This window comes from Carcharodon carcharias, chromosome 15, assembly GCF_017639515.1.
Source record: "Carcharodon carcharias isolate sCarCar2 chromosome 15, sCarCar2.pri, whole genome shotgun sequence".
Taxonomy (NCBI): Eukaryota; Metazoa; Chordata; class Chondrichthyes; order Lamniformes; family Lamnidae; genus Carcharodon; species Carcharodon carcharias.
The window spans coordinates 91,138,533-91,160,838 of NC_054481.1; the positions used below are offsets into that span (position 1 = coordinate 91,138,533).

The 22,306-nt window shown below is 42.7% G+C and overlaps 1 protein-coding gene and 1 non-coding gene across 6 annotated transcripts in view; both read right to left on the reverse strand.

Moving 5' to 3' along the window:
* cep104 (centrosomal protein 104) overlaps positions 1–22,306 on the reverse strand; it is a 258,319-nt gene that overhangs the window by 47,035 nt on the left and 188,978 nt on the right. The window lies entirely within an intron of this gene.
* LOC121288776 lies at positions 21,873–21,999 on the reverse strand. The gene has a single exon (XR_005945449.1). It is a non-coding gene; the product is annotated as a small nucleolar RNA U109 (small nucleolar RNA).

Consider the following 22,306-nt stretch of genomic DNA (forward strand, 5'->3'; position numbering starts at 1 on the left):
ATAGGTGTTAAAGTTGGTGATATTATCTAAACGAATGTGCTAATTAAGAATGGATGGTAGGGCACTCAAGGTATAGCTCTAGTGGGGGTGGGAAGAGCATAAAAGATTTAAAAATATTTAAAAATAATGGAAATAGGTGGGAAAAGAAAAATCTATATAATTTATTGGAAAAAAAAAGGAAGGGGGAAGAAACAGAAAGGGGGTGGAGATGGAGCTCAAGACCTGAAGTTGTTGAATTCAATATTCAGTCCAGAAGGCTTTAAAGTGCCTAGTCGGAAGATGAGGTGTTGTTCCTCCAGTTTGGGTTGGGCTTCACTGGAACAATGCAGCAAGCCAAGGACAGACATGTGGGCAAGAGAGCAGGGTGGAGTGTTAAAATGGCAAGCGACAGGGAGGTTTGGGTCATTCTTGCGGACAGACCGGAGGTGTTCTGCAAAGCAGTCGCCCAGTTTACTGTTCTGTTGTTTGTGACATCTTTTGAGGATCTGCTTCTATCACTGCTTGTTTGTCCCTACAACCACACCAACCCCCTCCACTTCTCTCTCTCTCCCCCCACCCAAACCACCCCCCCCACACACCTTAAACCAGCTTATATTTCACCCCTTTCTTGGATTCACTCAAGTTCTGTCGAAGGGTCATGAGGACTCGAAACATCAACTCTTTTCTTCTCCGCTGATGCTGCCAGACCTGCTGAGTTTTTCCAGGTAATTCTGTTTTTGTTTTGGATTTCCAGCATCCGCAGTTTTTTTATTTTTATCACTGGCTAGCCAGCATTTATTGTCCACCCCTAAGGGGACATTTAAGAGCTAACCTAATTGCTGTGGGTCTGGAGTCACACATAGGCCAGACCAGGTAAGGACAGCAGGCTTCCTTCCCTAAAGGACATTAGTGAACAAGATAGGTCTTTACAACAATTGACAATGGTTTCATGATCATCGTTAGACTTTTAATTCCAGATTTTTATTGAATTCAAATTCCACCATCTGTCATGGCAGAGTATTACCCCGGGTCTCTGGATTACTAGTCCAGCGACAATACCACTACACCATCACTTCTCCTTAAAATCTCTTGTAAACCACTCCTGCACTCTCTCCAATGCATTCACATCCTTCCTATAGTGTGGCACCCAGAACTGTATACACTAGTCCAGCTGAGGTTTAACTAGTGTCTTATATAAGCTAAGCATAATCTCTCTGCTCTTGTGGTCTATGCCCCTATTAATAAAGCCCAGGATACTGTATGCTTTATTAACTGCCTTCTCCACCTGTCCTGCCACCTTCAATGATTTATGCACAGGTACACCTAGGTCCCTCTGCTCCTGCACCCCCTTAAAAATTGTACCCCTTATTTCATATTGTCTCTCCTTGTTCTTCCTACCAAAATGCATCACCTCACACTTCTCCACACTGAACTTCATCTGCCACCTATATGCCCAGTCTACCAACTTGTCTATGTCCTTTCGAAGTTCTATAATGTCCTCCTCACAGTTTACAACCCTCCCAAGTTTTGTGTCGTCCGCAAACTTTGAAATTGTCCCTTGCACACCAACATCTAGATCATTTATACACATCAGGAAAAGCAAGGGTCCTAATCCTTACCCATGGGGAACTCCAATACAGTGCCACACAACAGACTTGTTAGGAAAGTTATGGGTCATGGAATAAAATGAACAGCAGCAGCATGGATACAAAATTGTCTGAGGGAAGGGCAACAAAAAATAATGGTTAATGGGTATTTTTCGGACTGGAAGGAGGTTTCTAGTGCTTCCAAGTTTCGCATCAGCAAAAACTTTGAAATTGTCCTGTGGACACTAAGATTCAGATCATTAATATATGTCAGGAAAAGCAAGGTTCTAATACCGACCCCAGGGAGCTCCACTACAAACCTTCCTCCAGCCTGAAAAATATCTGCTGAACACTACCCCATTTTCTATTACTCAGCCATGTTACTACTGTCCCTTTTATTCCATGAGCTATAACCTTTCTCATAAGTTTCTTGTGTGGCACAGTTTCAAATGCCTTTTGAAAGTCCATGTACACCACATCTATTACCCTCATAGATCCTCTGCTACCTCTTCAAAAGACTCCAGCAAGTTAGTTAACCACGATTTCCCCTTTAGAAATCAATGCTGGTTCATCCTAATCAACCTACATTTTTCCACGTGACTATTAATTCTATCCTGAATAATTATTTCAAGAAGCTTCCCCACCATTGAAGGTAAACTGGTCCAATTGCTGGGCTTATCCTTACAACCTTTTTTGAACAAGGGCGTAATGTTTGCAATTCTCCAGTCCTCTGGCAACTCCCCTGAGTCTAGAGAAGATTGAAAGACGATGGCCAGTGCCCTCGCAATTTCCACTCTTATTTCCTTCAATATCCTTGGATACATCTCATCTGGTCCAGGGCCTTGTCAACTTTAAGTATCGACAGCTTATCCAACATTTCCTCCTTAGCAAATTTTAACACTTCTGGTGACAGAGTTTCCTCCTTTGTCACCATGTCCTCAGTAGCATCTGCTTCCTTGTTAAAGACAGATGCAAATTATTCATTTAACATCTCAGCCATGCCCCCTGCCTCCATATGTAAATCCTCTTTTTGGTCCCTAATCAGCCCTCCTCCTCCTTTTACCATCCTCTTACTATTTGTATGCCAATAGAAAACTTGGGGATTCCCCTTTATATTGGCTGCCAGTCTTTTCTCATAACCCCTCTTTGCATGTCTTATTTGTTTTTTCACTTCCACTTTGAACCTTTTGTATTTTGCTTGGTTCTCAATTGTATTTTCTACCTGACACCCGTCCTAAAAACATTTTTTTCTTCTTTATCTTAATTTCCATCTCCTTTTCCATCCAGGGAACTCAGGATTTGTTTGCTCTACCTTTCCCTTTTGAGGGAATATACCTTGTCTGAACCATTTCTTCTTTGAAAGTAGCCCATTGTTCAGCTACAGTTTTTCCTGCCAACCTTTGCTTCCAATCTATCTGGTCCAGCTCTGTTCTTGCCCCATTCAAGTCGGCTCTCACCCAGTTAATTATTCTTACTCTGGATTGTACTACCATCATCCTAAACACATGATGCAATAATCACTGTCTCCTAAATGTTCCCCCACTGACACTTGATCTCCTTGGTCCACCTTATTTCCAAGAACCATATCCAACAGTGCATCCTTTCTTGTTGACTGGACACATACTGCTGTAGAAAATTCTCCTGAACACAACCTAGGAACTCTAGCCCCTCTCCGCCCTTTACACTACCACTGTCCCAGTCTATATTTAAAGGCCCTCATTATAACTATATAATGTTTGCATCTCTCTATAATCTCCCCATAGACTTGTTCCTCTACATCCTTCCCACTAATTGGTGGTCTATAGGCTACACCAGACAATGTAATTGCACCCTTTTTGCTCCTTAGCTCTAGCCAAATTGAGTCTGTCCTTGAACCCTCTGCGACATCCTCTTTCTCCAGCGTTGCAATACTCTACTTAACTAATACTGCCAATTCCCCTCCTTTTCTTCCTTTCCGATCTTTTCTGAACACCTTGTACCCAGGAATACTTAACACCCAGTCGTGCCCTTGCTCGAGCTAGGTCTCTGTCATTGCCACAATATCATATTTCCACATGGCAATCTGCACTTGTAACTTTCCAATCTTATTTACTATATTCCGTGCGTTCACATACATGCACAGTAGCCATGATTTAGACTTCATGATTTTCTCCCTTACTCGGACTCCACCTATTAACTTACTATTCTTCATACCAGTGCTATCTGTTTCTCTCAGTATTTTGTGCACTCTGGTATTGGTCCCTCATTTTCTCGCCCAGTTCCCACATCCTTGTTGAGTTAGTTTAAAGCCCTCCCAACAGCACTAGCAACGAACTAGGGCCCGGCTCCATTCGGGTGCAAGCCGTCCAGCTTGTACAGATGCCATCTTCCCTAGAGCCAGTCCCAGTGTCTGAGGAATCTAAAGCCCTCCCTCCTGCACCATCTTTCCAGCCATGCATTCATCTGCCTTATCTTCCTATTTCTGTACTCACTTGCACGTGGCACTGGGAGTAATCTAGAGTTTACTTCATTTCAGGTCCTGCTTACTAATTTTCGACCTAGCTCCCTAAATTCAGATAGTAGGACCACATCCATCTTCCTACCTAAGTCATTAGTACCAATGTGGACCACAATCTCTGGCTGAACACCCTCCCCCAGAAGAATGTCCTGCAGCCACTTGGTGACCTCCTTGACCCTGGCACCAGGGAGGCAACATACCATCCTGGAGTCATGTCTACAGCCACAGAAAAACTATTTGCTGTGACAAAATGATTTAAAATGGCCTCTCCTTGCAGGAATGGCACGCCGCATTCTTGGCTGGGCATTCTTCATGTCGATGCAGCCTTTCTCCATCACAACGAGAACAATGAATAATGGTGGCTATCCCACGCCTCCTCACTTTCACCGTTTGAGGTTAAGTTTGCTGGAAATTTCTCATGCAATAAATTGGACTGTAATCAGCTGCTTTTCTCCATGAGATCTTTTTGCCTTGAATAAAAAATGTTTTGCTTTCTCTCAGCTGCCTGCCTTGTTATCTGTACTGTTTGATAGGGTCAAGTCTTTCCACAACTGCAAAAAAAATCAGAGAATGTTTCTTCTAAGATCCCCACAACAATGCAATCTTGAATTATTTCATCTTTCAGGGCTCCGTATTCACAATTTTCAGCTGATCGATATGGCTCACTAATAAAGGAATCTATGCTCTCTCCCAGTCTTTGGGTGCGCCTTTTGAATTTTGCTCGCTCTAATAATGGTATTTTTCCAAAAACTAAAGTATCAAAGGCTTTGATAATTTCCAAGTGATGTCATGTTTTCATTGATACCCAGTCTGATCATAATGCCACCTGCACTATTGCCTATGGCTTTGAGTAAAGTACTGACCTGCTCCTTGCTAGTCTTTTCTGCTTGCCCTGATACCGTCTGTACCTGGTAAATCAGCGACGCCAGTTCTGCCGCTTCTTGGCTTGATCTGGGCCTTCCACATAGCTTAAGCACTCTGGTAAAGGTAGGGTTTTTTCCATCTCTTCCTTGTTGCTTCTTGAGTACTGCTGAAGATTTTCCCACGTTGTCCTGGTCCTGCAGTCGTTTCTCTTGCTGCTCCTTTCAGTTGCTAAGCTCTTCACTTGTTGCTCTTTTCATCATGCTTAACCAACATCTTCATCTGTTATTGTTGTTTTTGGTCTTAAGTAGTAGTCATGAATCCGTGCTTACAGAAAATGCTGGAGGGGATACTGTTAACAAACTCTGCCCCAGAACTTCCATGGAGTGGCAATCGCTGTCAGATTCCTATCTGCTCCTTTTCACTCACCAGGTTGGGAGCTGCACATTTCTCACCTGATCTTCTGACCTGGGCTTAGTGAGAAATATGCAATGCAGCAACTCCATAGTCCTTCCAGTGCTAACTATTCAGAAGGTAGACTCTGCACGAGGCTCTCCATAGAATTCTCTCTCTCCGTGCTGTTACCATGTGATCCTACATCATTAATGACGTGGACTATGTATTTACATATTTAACATTAACCCTTTATAGTACACAGTCAACCCTGCAAAATCCTCCTCTATAACATGAGACTTGATAAAATTGGGAAAGTTTTCCCCCAGATCAGTTTGGCCATTGCTCACAGAATCATACCTTCCAGCCAAGACCCAGACTTGCCAATATCCTCCCACCTAACACCCTTCTTCAGATGAATCAGTATCTTCCATGTTGAATACCATTTGGAAGAAGCACTAAGGACTGAAAGAGTAGCAGAATGTATGCTGGATGGGGCACTTCAGTGCCCATCAAGAATGGATTGATAGCCTCCATCATACTGGGCAGTACGACCTCCATACTAAATAGGAAAATCAGAACAGATCTAGCATCTCAAAACTGGACAGTCATAGGGGGCTACAGGCCCTCAGCATCAGCATTGTATTCAACATTCAATGTATTATATTACAATATGTAATCTGATGGTCCAGCATATCTCTCATTCCACCATTCCCATCAAGCCAGGAAACCAATCCTGGTTTAATGAGGTATGTAGAAGAACATGCCAGGAGCAGCACCAGGCATACTTAAGAATGAGGTGTCAACTTAGTGCAGTCATGGCACGGGACTACATGCAAGCTAAACAGCAGAACCAGTATGCTTCTAAGGTATCCCCACAGCAAAGCAATCCCACAACTACTGGATCATATCAAAGCTCTGCAGTCCTGCGATATCCAGTTGTGTATGGTGGTAATTAAACAATTAACAGGAGGCAGCAGCTTTCTGGTTATGTAGTGAATCTATTTGACTGCTATAATGAAGGGAGCCTCACAGGAGGCAGAGATGGGTCATCCGCTTGGCACTTCTGGTTGAAGACGGTTGCAAATGTTTTAGCCTCGTCTTTTGCCCGCACATGCTCAGCTCAGACATCACAGCCTGTGGCAAATGGTGAGAGAACCAACACAAGAGAAAAATCCTACTTGACCTCTTCTTCTGGCATCTCCCATTTTACTTGGGGTTGCCACAATGCTGGTTGTACCCTTCTCCATCTCCTGTCAGTCACCCATTCCTCCTCCAATCGTGCTGCATTTAAGTCTCTTGTCAATTGTATTTTCCCACATGGTCTTAAGTCTTCCTCTTCTCCTGCTTCCTGGCAGTCCCACCTCCACCACTCGTCTCACCACATTTTCTGTCGCTTTCTGCAACTGATGACCATGTCAATGTATCAGTAATTACATTGTCCAAGGTCCAATAACCATCTTCTTGTTGACTGGCAATTACACTGTATAACAATTACATTGTTAAGACAACTGCTTGTTAAAACAGGTGGTGGGCATTGATTCACCAGTAAGTGGGTACAACTGTATCACTCCAGTGTGGAAGGGACTAGGAGAGTCTGCTACACTGCAGAGCTGTCTTGAGAATAAACCAGCTTGAGGTAAAAGACTAGCTTTGGTCGCATCCTTCCACAACAAGCACTTATTATGAGTAACAGGTGGCAGAGGATGAACTTTAAGCTTTGGTGATTGATTGCTGCACATGAAGTATTTTTTGTCTCAATCCTCTGAGGTAAAAGAAACATACTGCTACCGACAATTTAAGTTACTGAATGGCAGAAATCTGGTGCAAAATCTCAAGCTTTGACTAGCCACCATTTTTTTTGAGTCTGAACGATACCAGCAATGGAAAACTGAAGTTAAGATGTGGACTCGGGTTACTTCTTTACGCCGAAAGAAGATATGTATAGCTTTGGCTTTATCATGACTCTTAATCTTACTTTTTGCTGGTAAAGTATTTTCAGAATGGAACGTGGATGATTTGGATCAAGGAGCGGGATTGAACCTGCTGTTACAGTTTTTGGATAAGTTTTACAAAAAGGATGATTTATTGGAAACATATGAAGCATGGTCAACTTTTGATAGATTTAAGAGAACAGATGATCAATCCAAGGAGGAATATATTATAGACTTTGATAAATAGTATAAGGGATTGAAGAGATTTGAACTGGAAACCCCAGTCTGTATTGGCATTTTAGTTACTTGACTGTGCACACATCTTTCATGTTGAAAGACTTTTAGTATTGACGGGGATTCAATTCTGTGTGAATGACTCTCTCCTGGACAAAATGGTTGCTACCCTAAAAAAAAAATTCTGGGAAAACAGTTGTTCCCAGCCACATTCTTAGCAAATGCGAACAATTATGCCATGAAACAAAGGTTGGGGGATTCTATGGTGGCCGAATTTCGAGATTAAACAAATATTAGATGAAGATTTCAGTACAAAGACAGGGTTACTGACAAGCGGTCTGAAAGCAGTTGTAACTTTAGCTAATTTGAAAGTCGGGACAAAAAGTGGGTGAGAGACAGTGACCGAAGGCGTTGAACCCAAAAAATGCATGAGGAATGGTTAAATCAGTATTATCAGTGTAATTCTCAGTATCCTTACGTGATGAAGTGCCCAGGGTGTATGAATAGTGTTTTTGAAGTAACCCATGAGACGGATTCTCCTGAGGCTGAAAATGATGATGGTGATTGCCATGATGGAATTGCGTTGGTCTCACAGTTTGAATCCAGTGATGATTATTGAGAAGGTCGATTCATTCAACTGTGCAGTTCGGAACTGCGGTTACACTTCCATCGTGTGTGGGATGGATTGGCTTAATTGCTACCTGGAGTCTTTCCATGAGACAGACCACTGGAAGGTCAAGGAGTATGAAAACATTACCTGCTTCAGGTTTGGGGATGATAAAACACTAACGTCTTCCAAAAGTATAGTCCTCCATTGTAAGATAGCAGGGATCAGTCTGTTCATCAGTACTGATGTGGTCTCTAGCGAGATACCTCTATTGTTAAGTTGATGTGCGTTGAAAATAGCTCAGATGGCGCTAGGCATGAAGACGATAAGAGTGTTCAGGAAAAATTTGGATCTACATTTTACTCAGTCAGGCCATTATTGACGCCACTAAGGCACTTCTCATCAAAAAGTTCGTTAATTCTGTTAACTTTTAGAAATAAGAATTTGGTGGACAAAAAGAAGATTATTTGCATGTTGCATAGGCAGTTTGCATATCCGGCGCTACAAAAACTGTAAACTCTACTGCAAGATGCTGGAGTGGTTGAAAAACAATATGATGACTTTATTGAGCAAATCATGGCTCAGTGAGAAATTTGTATTAAATATCGCAAGACACTACCACATCTGGGGCGAGCTTGCTACTAGCCAGGGAATTTAACGATGCAGTGGCAATGGGCTTAAAGTATGGGACAATGACAGGGGTATTTTTTTGCTGCACTTTATAGATATGGGAGCCAGATTTAAGCTATCCAGTGTTATACATGGTAAGGACAAATGGACCATTGTCGATAAGGTCATGGAGAAATGGACAGGAACCGGATTAGGAACACCAAAATTCCTGACAGATAATGGTGGGGAATTTGCTAATGAGGAATTTCTAGATGAGAGAGAAAATTTGAACATCATAGTAATGCAGTGTGGCGGAGAGCCCATTCAGTAACGGTCTGTGTGAGAGAAATCACACAGTGATAAGACAATGTTATATGAAGTATTGGCTGATCAACCAGATTGCAAAATGCAAACGGTGCTGGAATGGGCAGTGCACGCAAAGAACTTTTTGCAAATGGTTGGGGTGGGAGGGGGAGGAGGAGGAGGAGGAGGAGGAGGGGTGGTTCAGTCTGTACCAGTTGGTGTACGGAAGAAATCAGAAGTTGTCTTCAGTGTTATCAGATGCTCCCCCTGCTCTTGAAGTGATGAGCATTTGCTCCATTTTTTCTGCTCATGTGAATACTTTGCGTGTAGGCAGAAAAGCTTCCATTAAAACTGAGGTTTCATAGAAAATCTGGCGAGCCTTACGGCACCACATAAAGCCATCAGGAATACAATTTAGACAAGGAGACATCATACATTACTAAAGAGAAGGGTGGAAACTGTTAGGGATTCAAACCTTTAGGGTACATTCTTCGACATTAGTTGACGCCAACTATACCTTTACAGGTCCTGAACAGGACATAGAAAGTGAAGAGATACCGTGCACTTCACATACGCACAAACTGGGCAGTTATGAGGAGCAGACTACGGCAGATAGAGGGTCGACTGACAAAGTAACACTGAAGCACAGTATAAGGCTTTCCATCCAAAAGGGCAACTACCCAAAGTAGGAACAAAGGTAATATATATGCCAGAAGGGGCCAGTGGAGAAGTGCCACCATCATAGGAAGAGCAGGAAAGGCCACTGGCAAGTAAAAACATTGGTTAAATGTGCAGGATGAAGGACAGGACATAAGACAAAATGGATTGGCAAAATGAGGTAAAGATGTGGAAGGCCAGAAAGTGCAGTGCGAGTTCTGACAATGGATCAGAAAGTGCTTGTGACCCCAGGAAAAGATTGCAGACTTGCAAAAGGAATTCTCATCGCATGCAGAGATGATCATATAGCAGATGAATGCGAGTAGAGGTCGTAGCTTGACAAGAACAAGGACTACAGAACAAGCTAGGAATGTCAATAGAAGTAGGAGCCCTTATGACAGAGGATTTAGTAGCTGCTAATGAATTGGAAAATAAGCTGATAAAGTAAGCCAAACAAAAAGAGTTCGAAACAATTTGGGGTATATACTGAAATACCTGACAGGAGACTGCCAGCTTTATCACACAGATGGATCTGTACAGAAAGGGCACTTGTTGATGGCAGGTACAAGGCTAAAATGAGACTAGTAGCCCAAGGCTTTGAAGAAAGACTTGGGGGTCAAGATGTCAGGGTGGACTCCCGTACTACAGGGAAAGCGAGCTTGAATATTTCTTTAGTTATTTTAGCATATTCCTGGGAGTGCAAATCAAATGATATAAAGCTGCATTTTTGCAGGGTGAGGTATTTCAAAGAGAAGTTTTTTTTAAACCACCTAAAGAATCTGACGATATGGAAGGAAAGCCGTGGAAATTGAACAAGTGTTTATGGATTTACAATGCATCAGAGTGTGGTATTTTTCCGTGAGGTCTGTCCTGTTGAAAAAGGGGTGCATTCAGTTAAAGGCAAACCCTGTGATGTTCTAATGGTATCACAAGGAGAAACTAGCAGGAATATTTATCATGCATGTTGATGATTTTCTGTCTGTAGAATTCAAGCAATGTGTAATTGAGAAAATAAAGAAGGAATTCAAGGTTGGAAGTCTGGCTTCAGGAGCCTTTAAATACATAGGTTTAGACATATGCAGAACAAGTCAGGGGTGACATTGTTGATTAAATCTTAATTAGAAAATGTTAATCACATCCCAATAAATCAGGTTAGACCCTCACAAAAAAAAGGATCCTGCATCCAAGGAAAAAACAGGCCAAATGAGAAGTTTGATTGGGCAGATGGACTGGTTGTGCACTCAGACTAGACCTGATGGTAGTTATGACATGTTGGAACCGACTACTATGATGAAGCATGCTACAGTTGAGGAGGTTCTGAGAGCAAATAAAAGATTAAAGAAATTAAATTCAGAGGAATGCACACTCTCAAGTTTCCAGCCTTGGGTGAACTGGAAGAAATGAGTTTGGTCATTTTTAGCGATGCCTCACATGACAATCTTCCTGATAGATATTCCAGCATGGCAGGGTTAATCATAATCTTGATGAGAAAGAATGATAAAGGTTGCACACATTGGCTTAGGATGCCAAGAAAATAAAAATGGTAGTGAAAAGCACCTTAGCTGTTCAAACACCGGCATTAGTAGAAGTGATAGATATGGGGGTCTACCTATCCAATATAGTGATGGAAACACTATAAGGGACAAAGTGAGAAAGGTTTGCCCATAGAATGCTATGTTGATAATCGGTCTTTTGGGTTAATGTTCATTCAACAAAAAGTGTAGCTGAAAAAGGCTAAGAATAGATCGAGCAAGCAGAAGATAAATGTTAGAGAGAAGGGAGGTACCCAAGATACGATGGGTTGACACAAATCACCAATTATCAGACTATTTCATGAAAAGAAATGCCTGTTCCAAGAAATTAAATGTATTAGAAGAGGGGCATCTTATGTCATAATGATGAAATGGGAAACTGATTTTTTTTTGCTTTGTAGTTGTTTATATATGGTACAGGAAATGTGGGATCAATAAATGTGAAAATGTGACTTTATTTCCTTCTGTTTAATTTAATTCAAAAATAATGTTCTTGAATTTTTCAAAAGCTTTAATTTAAAAATAAAAAGGAGGAATCTGTCAACGTATCAAGAATTACATTGTCAAGATCCATTAACCATCATCTTGTTGATTGGCAATTACAGTGTATGGCAAAATGGCATGTTAAAACAGGTAATGGGCATTTGTTCATCTATAAATGGGTACAGCTGTAAAACTCCAGTGTGGAAGGGACTGGGATAGTCTGCTACACTGAAGAGCTGGCTTGGGAATAAACCAGCTTGAGGTAAAAGACAAGCTTTGGACTCATTCTTCCACAACAAGCACTTATTGTGTATAACAGACCACACCATTTCAATCTCTCATTTACTTTCAGTGATGCTTCCACAATCTTCACCAACTCTCTGATGTGTTGGTTCTTGAGTTTGCCCTTTCTTGTTACTCCTTAGATTCACCTCAGCATTCACATCTACTTGACCTTGTCTGCCCCAATTTAACACAAAGTTGTGTTTGAGGGAGGCCAATCATCTCAGCCCAAGGACATCAATGCGTGAGTTCCTCAGGGCAGTGTCTTAGGTGCAACCATCTTCAGATGCTTTATCATGGTCTTTCCTCTCATAAGATCAGAATTGGGGATGTTCACTGATGATTGAATTCTGTTACATTTTCAACTCCGCAGACAATGAAGCAGTCTGTGCCTGCATGCAGCAAGATTTGGAAAATATTCAGGCTTGGGCTGATAAATGACAAGTAACATTCGCACCACACAAGTGTCAGGCACTGACCACTGCTAACAAGAGTGCCTAACCACATCCTCTTGAATTCAACAGCATTACCATGACCTATGTCTTAAAGTGTTCTGCTGTCAATTATTTACTTTTGAAGCCAATTTGAACACACTTTGTTTTCCAAACAGAGTTAAATTTCAATTTTGTTGATGGTGCAGAAATCTGTTGATCTCTACATGGATAAAGACAAAGATGAAGAAAATTTAAAAGTAACATTTAATGGCACCTCGTCATGCTTTAAATTCAAATGATTCCCTTTAAACGTAACCTCCAGTCCATGATCATATTCATTCATTCACCTATAATTTGGTGGAGAAAGTCCTCTAGGTTTCTCATTTTAAAAATGGCTGATCTTTTTGCCAAGTATTTTAGAGGTGCATTCACTGTATTAAGGACTGCACCTTCCTACAAAAGGATTTACTTTTCTCAGATTGGTTGCCCATATAAGGGTGTGCCTGCCTGAGAAATACACCTCCAGCACAAATGGTCTAACTTAATCTTTCTTCTCTTTCCAACTAGGGTAGGAAACAAACTAAATGCAAAGCTTTTATTTATGATGCCCTCATGATAACAATGTCAACATCTACATGTTAATTAATCCAATGCATATCAGTTTCCTGGTGACAATGAACTCTCATGAGTCCTTTGTTTGGTGTTTCTTTGTGTTCAAAATTTTGTTTCCAATAATCCCAAGAATGGCCCAAGGACAAATTGAGCTCTATCCAGGCTTGAATGAAGTTGTTTGAGATTTTTCATTTTTCAGAACAGACAATGGGTCTTCTTTTCTGCACCCTCCAGAATATAGCCTCAGCAGTTAAAGCTGGTGGTGCCATTTCCTGGTTAAATTATATCTTATTGCACCCTTGTTAAAGCTTTTCTTTGCATATTTTCAGGCTAGACAAGTTAATCTATATCCTATTTCATGATATAAGAGATCAGTCATAGCTCAGTGGGTAGCACTCCTGTCTCTGAGTCAGTGTTATGGATTCAATTCCCACACCAGGATTTAAGGGCAAAGCTGTTGGATGGCAATCCAGTGCAATACTGAGGGAATGGTGCACTGTCAGAGTCTTTCAGATGAAACGTTAAACCAAGATACTGTCTGCCCTCTGAGGTGGCCATAAAAGATCCCATTCTGTACTATTCTGAACAGGAGCAGGTGAGTTACTCCTGGTGTTCTGGGCAATATTTATCCCTCAATCAGCATCACAAAAATACAATATATAGTTGTTATTATTACATGCTGTTTGTAGGAGTTTGCTGCATGCAAATTAGCTGCCACATTTCCTACATTAGTAACTTCCAAAGTACTTTATTGACTGCAAAGCCCTATGGTACATTCAGTGGTTGTGCAAGATGTTACCATAGATCATGGCACATAAACAGACCAGGCGTATAAGGCTGCCCATATTTTTCTGCGCCAAAAAATATGCTTAGGTCTATACTCGGCCTAATAAATCGAACCCCGCCCCCCCGTTCCTAACGCGATACTTACATTAGGAGTCGGCCTAAATTTTCACCTCAGAAATGCATGTTTCACTTACCTTATAAGCAATGCATGGTGCTAAGCAAGCAATAATGGCCGTGTTGCCAAGAAGATGCACAGGAGTTTAAAACAGGCCAAACAGAGCAGGGCATGCACATGGCAAACAGAACTGAAACTGGTCCTCCAGCTAAAAGGAGGAAGTTTGAAGGTAGTTTCGAGCTACAAGTTGTAACATTTGCTCATCCAATAACTCGTCAAATAACTGCGCTGCAGCGAGGGAATTCAGTGAGTGTGAAAATCTAGTGTGAGAATTGAAGGATGAGGAATCTGCCCTGAAGAAGATGCCCAAGATCAAATGTGCAATGAGAACAGGAAACCAGCCACTGGCCTGATCCTGAGACACATGTATTGGTATGGTTCCACAAAAATCACCAGAATGGTTACATTGTCACCAGAAGTGCAATGCAAATATGAACTCTTAAATGGACTAAAATCAAACCCTGAGTCCAGCAAAGATTTTAGAGCAACAGCTGGTTGGTGTAGCCACTTTATGGAACAAAAGAGTATTGCGGCAGAAGACCAAGATCGCTCCGATACTACCAAGAGACCATGGTGCCAAAATGACCACTTTCCAGCGATTCATCAGCCAGCAGCAAAAATATGAGTACACATTATATCACATTGGCAACATGGATGGAACAACCAAGAATTCAAGAAGCCCAGTAGTCGAACTGTGGAGTGGAAAGTTTTGAAAACATTTCCAATGAAAACCAAGGACATAAGATGACCAAGATTCACGGTAGTACTAGCCAGCATGACTGATGGAACAAAATTAAAGCCTTTAGTAATTTTCAAATTTAAAACCATATCAAAAATCAAGCTCCCTGCGGGAGTTTTTGTGCACTTCGATGCATACAATTTTGCCTGCCACTTGCCTGCCCATTCCGCCAGCCTGTGGATGTTCTCTTGAAGTCCATCACTATCCTCCTCACAGTTTGCCAAACTTCCAGGTTTTGTGTTAACTGAAAATTTTGAAATTTCTCCTTGTACACCCAAGCCCAAGTCATAATATAAATCAAGAAAAGCAGTGCTCCTATTACTGGCCCCTGAGGAATGTAGTAAAATGGAGTGTGTTGGACTAAGTCCCGTAAAAGGTTAACTGTAATAGTCTGTGATGTCATAGGAGCAAGTGACATATGCTCATGTGATCTGAGAGTGTCTAGGAGAAAGCATCATGGAAAACAGCTACTGTAAAGTGGTTTTCTCGTAACTTTAAATGTGTTACAATAGAGTGTTTGTAGCTAACAATCTTCAGGAGTTATTGAGTTATTGAAACTACTCCAATCCAATAGGATAGGGAACATCACCTCCCTCCAGTCGGAAAGACAACCGTTCACTGCAGCTCTGCTTCCTGTCATGTAGCCAATTTTGTATCCCTTTTGTTCCATGAGTTTCAACTATGCTGGCATGTGGCACTTTGTCAAACACCTTTTGGCAATCCATATATAACACATCAGCCTGTTACCTCATCAAAAAACTCAATCAAGTCCGTTAAACTCTATTTACACCTAACAAATTTGTGTTGGCTAACTTTAATTAATCCACACTTGTCCAATGACTGTCAATTTTATCCCAGGTTATAATTTCTGAAAGCTTTCCCACAACTGAGTAAAGTTTACTGGCATGTAGTAGTTACCAAATCAGCTGAAAAAAGCTCCTCTCCTGTTGAAGCGAGTATTTTTTTTAAAAGATCATTCATAGGACATGGGTGTTGCTAGCTGGGTCAGCATTTATTATCTATCCCTAGTTGCCCTTGAGAAGGTGGTGGTGAGCTGCCTTCTTGAACCGCTACAGTCCATGTGGTATAGGTACACCCACAGTGCTGCTTGGGAGGGAGCTCCAGGATTTTGACCATGTAACAGTGAAGAAATGGCAATATATTTCCAAGTCAGGATGGTGAGTGACTTGGAGGGGAACTTCCAGGTGGTGGTGTTCCCATCTATCTGCTGCCCTTGTCCTTCTAGATGGTAGCGGTCGTGGGTTTGGAAGGTGCTTTCTAAGGAGCCTTGGTGAGTTCCTGCAGTGCATCTTGTAGATGGCACACACTGCTGCTACTGTGCGTGGCTGGTGGAGGGAGTGGTTGTTTGTGGATGTGGTGCCAATCAAGCGGGCTGTTTTGTCCTGGACAGTGTCAGGCTTCTTGATTGTGGGAGCTGCACTCATTCAGGCAAGTGGGGAGTATTCCATCACATTCCTGACTTGCGCCTTGTAGATGCTGGACAGGCTTTGGGGAGTCAGGAGGTGAGTTACTCATCGCAGGATTCCTAGCCTCTGACCTGCTCTTGTAGCCACAGTATTTATATGGCTAGTCCAGAGCAGTTTCTGGTCAATGGTAAATCCCAGGATGTTGATAGTGTGGGATTCAGTGATGGTAATGCCATTGAACGTCAAGGGGAGGTGGTTAGATTCTCTCTTGTTGGAGATGCTCATTGCCTGGCACTTGTGTGGCATGAATGTCACTTGCCAATTGTCAGCCCAAGCCTGGATATTGTCCAGGTTTTGCTGCATTTGGACATGGACTGCTTCAGTTTCTGAGGAGTCCCGAATGGTGCTGAGCATTGTGCAATCAGCAGTGAACATCCCCACCTCTGACGTTACGATAGAGGGTCATTGATGAAGCAGCTGAAGACGGTTGGGCTGAGGAACTCCTGCAGTGATGGAGCTGAGATGACTGACCTCCAACTACTACAACCTCCTTCCTTTGTGCTAGGTATGACTCCAACCAGTGGAGTGTTTTCCCCCCAATTCCCATTGACTCGAGTTTTGCTGGCCTCCTTGATATCACCCTCAATCAAATGCGGCCTTGATGTCAAGGGCAGTCAATCTCACTTCACCTCGGGAGTTCAGCTCTTTTGTCCATGTTTGAACTGAGGCTGTAATGAAGTCAGGAGCTGAATAGCCTTGGTACAACCCAAACTGGGTGTCAGTGAGCAGGTTGTTGCAAAGCAAGTGCCGCTTGATAGCACTGTTGATGATCCCTTCCATTACTTTACTGATGGTTGAGAGTAGACTGATAGGGCAATAATTGGCCGGGTCAGATTTGTCCTGCTTTTTGTGCACAGGACATAACAGGGCAATTTGCCACATAGCTGGGTAGATGCCAGTGTTGTAGATGTACTGGAACAGCTTTGCTCGGGGTGCGGCAGGTCTTAAGTACTATTGCCGAAATATTGTCAAGACCCTTAGCTTTTGCACTATTTAGTGCCTTCAGCCATTACTTGATATCACGTAGAGTGAACTGAATTGACTGAAGACTGGCATCTGTGATGCTGGGGACCTCCAAAGGGGCAGAGATGGGGCATCCACTTGGCACTTCTGGCTGAAGGTTGTAGCAAATACTGCAGCCTTACCTTTTGCACTAATGTGCTGTGCTCCCCTTTCATTGAGGATTGGGATATTTGTGGAGTCTCCTTCTCCAGTGAGTTGTTTAATTGTCCACCACCATTCACAATTGGATATGGCAAGACTGCAGGGCTTAGATCTGATTTATTGGTTGTGGGATCACTTAACTCTGCTTATCACTTGCTGCTTATGCTGTTTGTCACGCAAGTAGTCGTGTTATAAATTTGCCAGGTTGACACCTCATTTTTAGGTATGCCTGGTGCTGCTCCTGGCAGGCCTCCTGTACTTTTCATTGAACCAGAGGTGCTCCCCTGGCTTGATGGTAAGGGTAGAGTGGGGGATATGCCAGGCCATTGATCACGTTCGAGTACAATTCTGCTGCTGATGGCCCACAGTGCCTCATGGATGCCCAGTCTTGAGTTGTTAGATTTGTTCAAAAACTATCCCATTCAACACAACACAATGGAGCATATCCGCAATGTGAAGGGAGGACTTCGGCTCCACAACGACTGTGCGGTGGTCACTCCTACCTGTCATGGACAGATGCATCTGTGGCAGGCAGGTGATGATGAGGTCAAGTATGTTTTTCCCTCTTGTTGGTTTCCTCACCACCTGCCGCAGACCCAGTTTAGCAACTATGTCCTTTAGGACTCAGCCAGTTCGGTCAGTAGTGGTGCTACCGAGCCCATTTTGACGATGGACATTGAAGTCTCCCACCCAGAGTACATTCTACACCCTCAGTGCTTCCTCCAAGTGGTGTTCAACATGAGGGAGGGCGGTACGTGGTGATCAGCAGGTTTCTTTGCCCATGTTTAACCTGAGACTTTATGGGGTCCAGAGTCAATGTTGAGGACTCCCAGGGCAACTCCCTCCTGACTGTACACCACTGTGCCATCACCTCTGCTGGGTCTGTCCTGCTGGTGGAACAGGACATACTGAGGGATGGTGATGGTGGTGTCAGGGACATTATCTGTTTGATCATTATCACCTCTGATCTGATTCCATGAGGCTGTTGCTTGACTAGTCTATGAGACAGACTTGCCCCTAGATGTTAGCGGGGGAGACTTTTCAGGGTTGACACAGCTGAGTTTGCTCTTGTCGTTTCCAGTGCCTAAGTCGATGCCGAATGGTCCGTTTGGTTTCTTTCCTTTTTTGAGACTTTGTAGTGGTTGGATACAAGTAGGCCAGACCAGGTAAGGATGGCAGATTTTCTTCCCTAAAGGGCATTAGGCAACAATCATGATCCAGATTTAATTCCAAACTTTTTTTATTGAGCAGTACCCTGGGTCCCTGGATTACTAGTCCAGCGACAATACTACTACGCCATCACCTCCCAGACTTATTCTTTGGTCACTGTTGAGTTACTTGATTTCAGCAAAGAGTACAATTAGGGGTATTACAACTGGCTTCACAGCAAGTGAAATAAGTGTGGAAGGAGAAAAAAATCAAGGCATCTCAGATTGATATTCAGTGAAGCTTAATGGACTTGGCTGTGGTTTAACAGTTAAATATGATGTGTATTGGCAAGGCACCAATGGCGACTGTGGAGAGGTAGGCACTGATAGGACAGGCCTGGACCCACTAGATCAATTCTGTCAAACAACACAGGACAGATGGTGAGCCCAAGTGCTCTTTAACTTCAGAAAACACTTTTAGCAGCTAGTGTGGTCCAAACATGTTTGTGCACTGACTAGGCTTAGGCAGCAGCTGGCAAATGTAACACAGTCACTGAGCAAGTGACTATCATTGGCTTCAAACTTTACTGTATTTCTGCTTCTGTCTGAACGTTGTACAGGTTCCTTATCCCAGGTTTGCGACTCTGGTTTGCTGGTACCGGCAACTAGACTGAAGAGGGGGGCAGAGGAGAGAGCTGATGAATAAATGAGTGATGGGTAGAGGTGAGGGTGAGGTTGTAAGGTTTGGGAAGAGGGGCTGCTGAGTGAGAGAGTGAGTGGGGGGGGGGGGGGGTGGTGTGGTGAGCTGGGAAGAAGGGTTGGTGTGTGGGCATGCATGCAAAGCCCCAAAGCGGCTTTGGGATGACGTGTGTCTGTGGTGAGGGGAAGAGGGGTGATTACAACTTGTGTGGGGGTGGAGAGGAGAAGGGCTTCACTGAAAAACAGAACATTCAATTGCTATAATGCCCTGGAGGAGTCAAATCATGAGAGCATCATCAGCTGCTGGCACTATATTCCAAGAAATCAGTTTTGCAGCAACTCTTCCTGGTACTTGCTTTCACGATGTGAACACAAAGTTCTGGCATCCAATACACTGGCAGATTATTCCTTGAACAATTTGGATGCCAATTTTGTAATGCTCTGAATGGTTGTATCCATACAGACGAGGAAAACCAAAGAATTATATTTAAAAGTATTAGAAAGCAGAGAGTATAAGATATTAGCTAGAAATTGCGAAACAAAAGAACAGAAGTCGCAAAAGATAGAAGTTAGGAAAAGGTGAGACAAGAACAACAAAACTTAATTTAACTCTCCAAGTCTGCTGGAGCAAATATACCACCAGTGTGGTGCAGTTAGATAAGTCTGTATCACAGTAGTTGGAGCAGTTCCAGAGTAGTTACAATTGGTCAGGGTTCCTCATAAATAAAATTAGCCAAGATTCCCAGTCTTGATCTGTATCTTGTGATCACCCACCATGTACGTGTACTGACTTCCCCTCTCACATCCTTGTTGATGACAGAGCCCAGCATGAGAGCAAAACACAAGGCTGAAGAGCTTGTCACCAACTCCAGCCAGGCATATCAACTGAAGCACATCACTTCAGGTGCATATCCAAATACCTTTGCAGCCCTTTCCTAATTCCACATTCTCAGATGCCAGTCTTCAGCCAATTCAATTAACTTCATGTGGCATCATGAAATAGGTGAATGCTCTGTTTCAGTACAGCAATAACGTTGCCCCAGAAATGTCCTCTCCACAAAATTCAGGAGCAAATCCAGTCTGGCTGCTTGTCATAGAATCACAGAACGTTTATGGCACAGAAACAGGCCATTTGGCCCATTGTGTTCTTGCTGGCCGAAAAATGAGCCACCCAGCCTAATCTCACTTTCCAGCATTTGGTCCGTAGCCCTGCAGATTATATCACTTCAGGTGCATATCCAAATACCTTTTAAATGATTGAGGGTTTCTACCTCTTCTACCTTTCAGGCAGTGTGTACCAGAGCCCTCACAACCTACTGGGGAATTATTTTTCTCTCTCATCTGCCCTCTAATCCTTCTACCAATCACTTTAATTTTGTGCCTCTAAGTCACTGACCTCTCTGCTAAAGTAAATAGGCCCTTCCCATCCACTCCATCCAGGCCCCTCATACATCTCGATCAAATCTCTCCTAGGCTTCCTCAATTCCAAGGAGAACAACCCCAGCCTATCCAATCTTTCCTCATAGCTGCAATTTTCCAGTCCTGGCAACATCCTTGTAAATCTCCTCCATACTCCCTCTAATGGAATTACATTCTTTCTGAATGAGGTAACCAGAACTGCATACAATACTCAACTTGAGGCCTAACTAATGTTTAATATAGTTCCAGGGTAACCTCCCTGCTCTTACATTCTATGCCTCAGCTAATAAATGAAAGGATTCCATTTGCCTTCTTAACTACCTTATTGACCTGTCCTGCTACATTCAGGGATCAGTGGACATTCCTGCAAGGTCCTTCACTTCCTCTACACCTCTCAGTACCTTCCCATTTGATGTGTATTCCCTTGCCTGTTTGACTTCCCCAAATGCAACACCTCACACTTCTATGGGTTGAATTCCATTTGCCATTTTTCTGCCCACCTGCCCAGTCCTTTGATATCTTCCTGCAGTCTACAGCTATCCTCCTTGCTATCAGCCACACGGCCAATGTTTATGCAATCTGCAAACTTCTTGACCACTCCCCCCTACATTTGTATTCAAATCATTAATATATACCACAAAAAGAAGGGGACCAAGTACTGAGCCCTGCAAAACCGCCACTGGAAATAGTCTTCCAGTCGCAAAAACACTCACAATTACCCCACGTGTCCTGTCACTGAGCCTGATCTGTGGAATCTGCAATGGTAACTTTCTTTAGTTTAGTTCCAAGGGGGAAAAGTTCTTGAGGAAAGTATGAAAATGCAAAGTCATACATTAAATGCTGGCATACAAGTACAATAATAAGTTATTTAGGGTTTAAGAGCTCTGTGGCTATTTGTCTAAAGGTTATTTTGTTGAGCCTTCTGTTCCTCCCAAAACGTTAGCCGTTCTTATCATTGGCGCAAAAATAAAAAACTGAAGCCCAACAAGGAAGCTATTTGGCTATTGAGCTCATGTCAGTTTCCAAATGAGTGCTTCAAAGTAGGCATTAGTGGATATCCAGGCCAAAACCCTTTTTTCCTACTTATTAGCCCATGAACACAAAAGCTATTCTAGTTAACTCAGTGCATAACCGAGATCAAATTTTATGCCACTCTAATCTTCATGGGTCAACGAAACACCAATGGAGGAATTTTCTATTTATTTTCCCACACCTACTGGCTCCCATCAATTATGTTGTGTATTTTCGTCAATGGTGTCAGAGACTGATACTACCATTCAGTCTGTCCTGAAAGACTGCTGGCCCTGTTATCTCTAGTGTTCCTCTCGCACATTATCATATCAAACATCCAATGAGGGTAGATGTCTGAATTTTCACAAATGATAACTGTGCACTAACTTTACATATGTTTGTATCCAACATTGCTATAATGTTGCTTTGTGTATACTACAGGCCATGAAATAATGGGAAGGAGATTTAAGGAACAAGTTTCAGAAGGATACAAGAACTTATGGGAAAATAATGTTAAGGACAAAGAGGGGAGGAATTCCTGAAGTACGCATGGTAGAACATTATTTATCAGTGTATTTCTAGTCCAATGGGGATCTAGCTCTGGGGAATGAAGTGGGGAAATTGGAAAATGTTTGAATGGGTGAAAGGAAAGCCATGTGAAGATAGAGCTAGAGC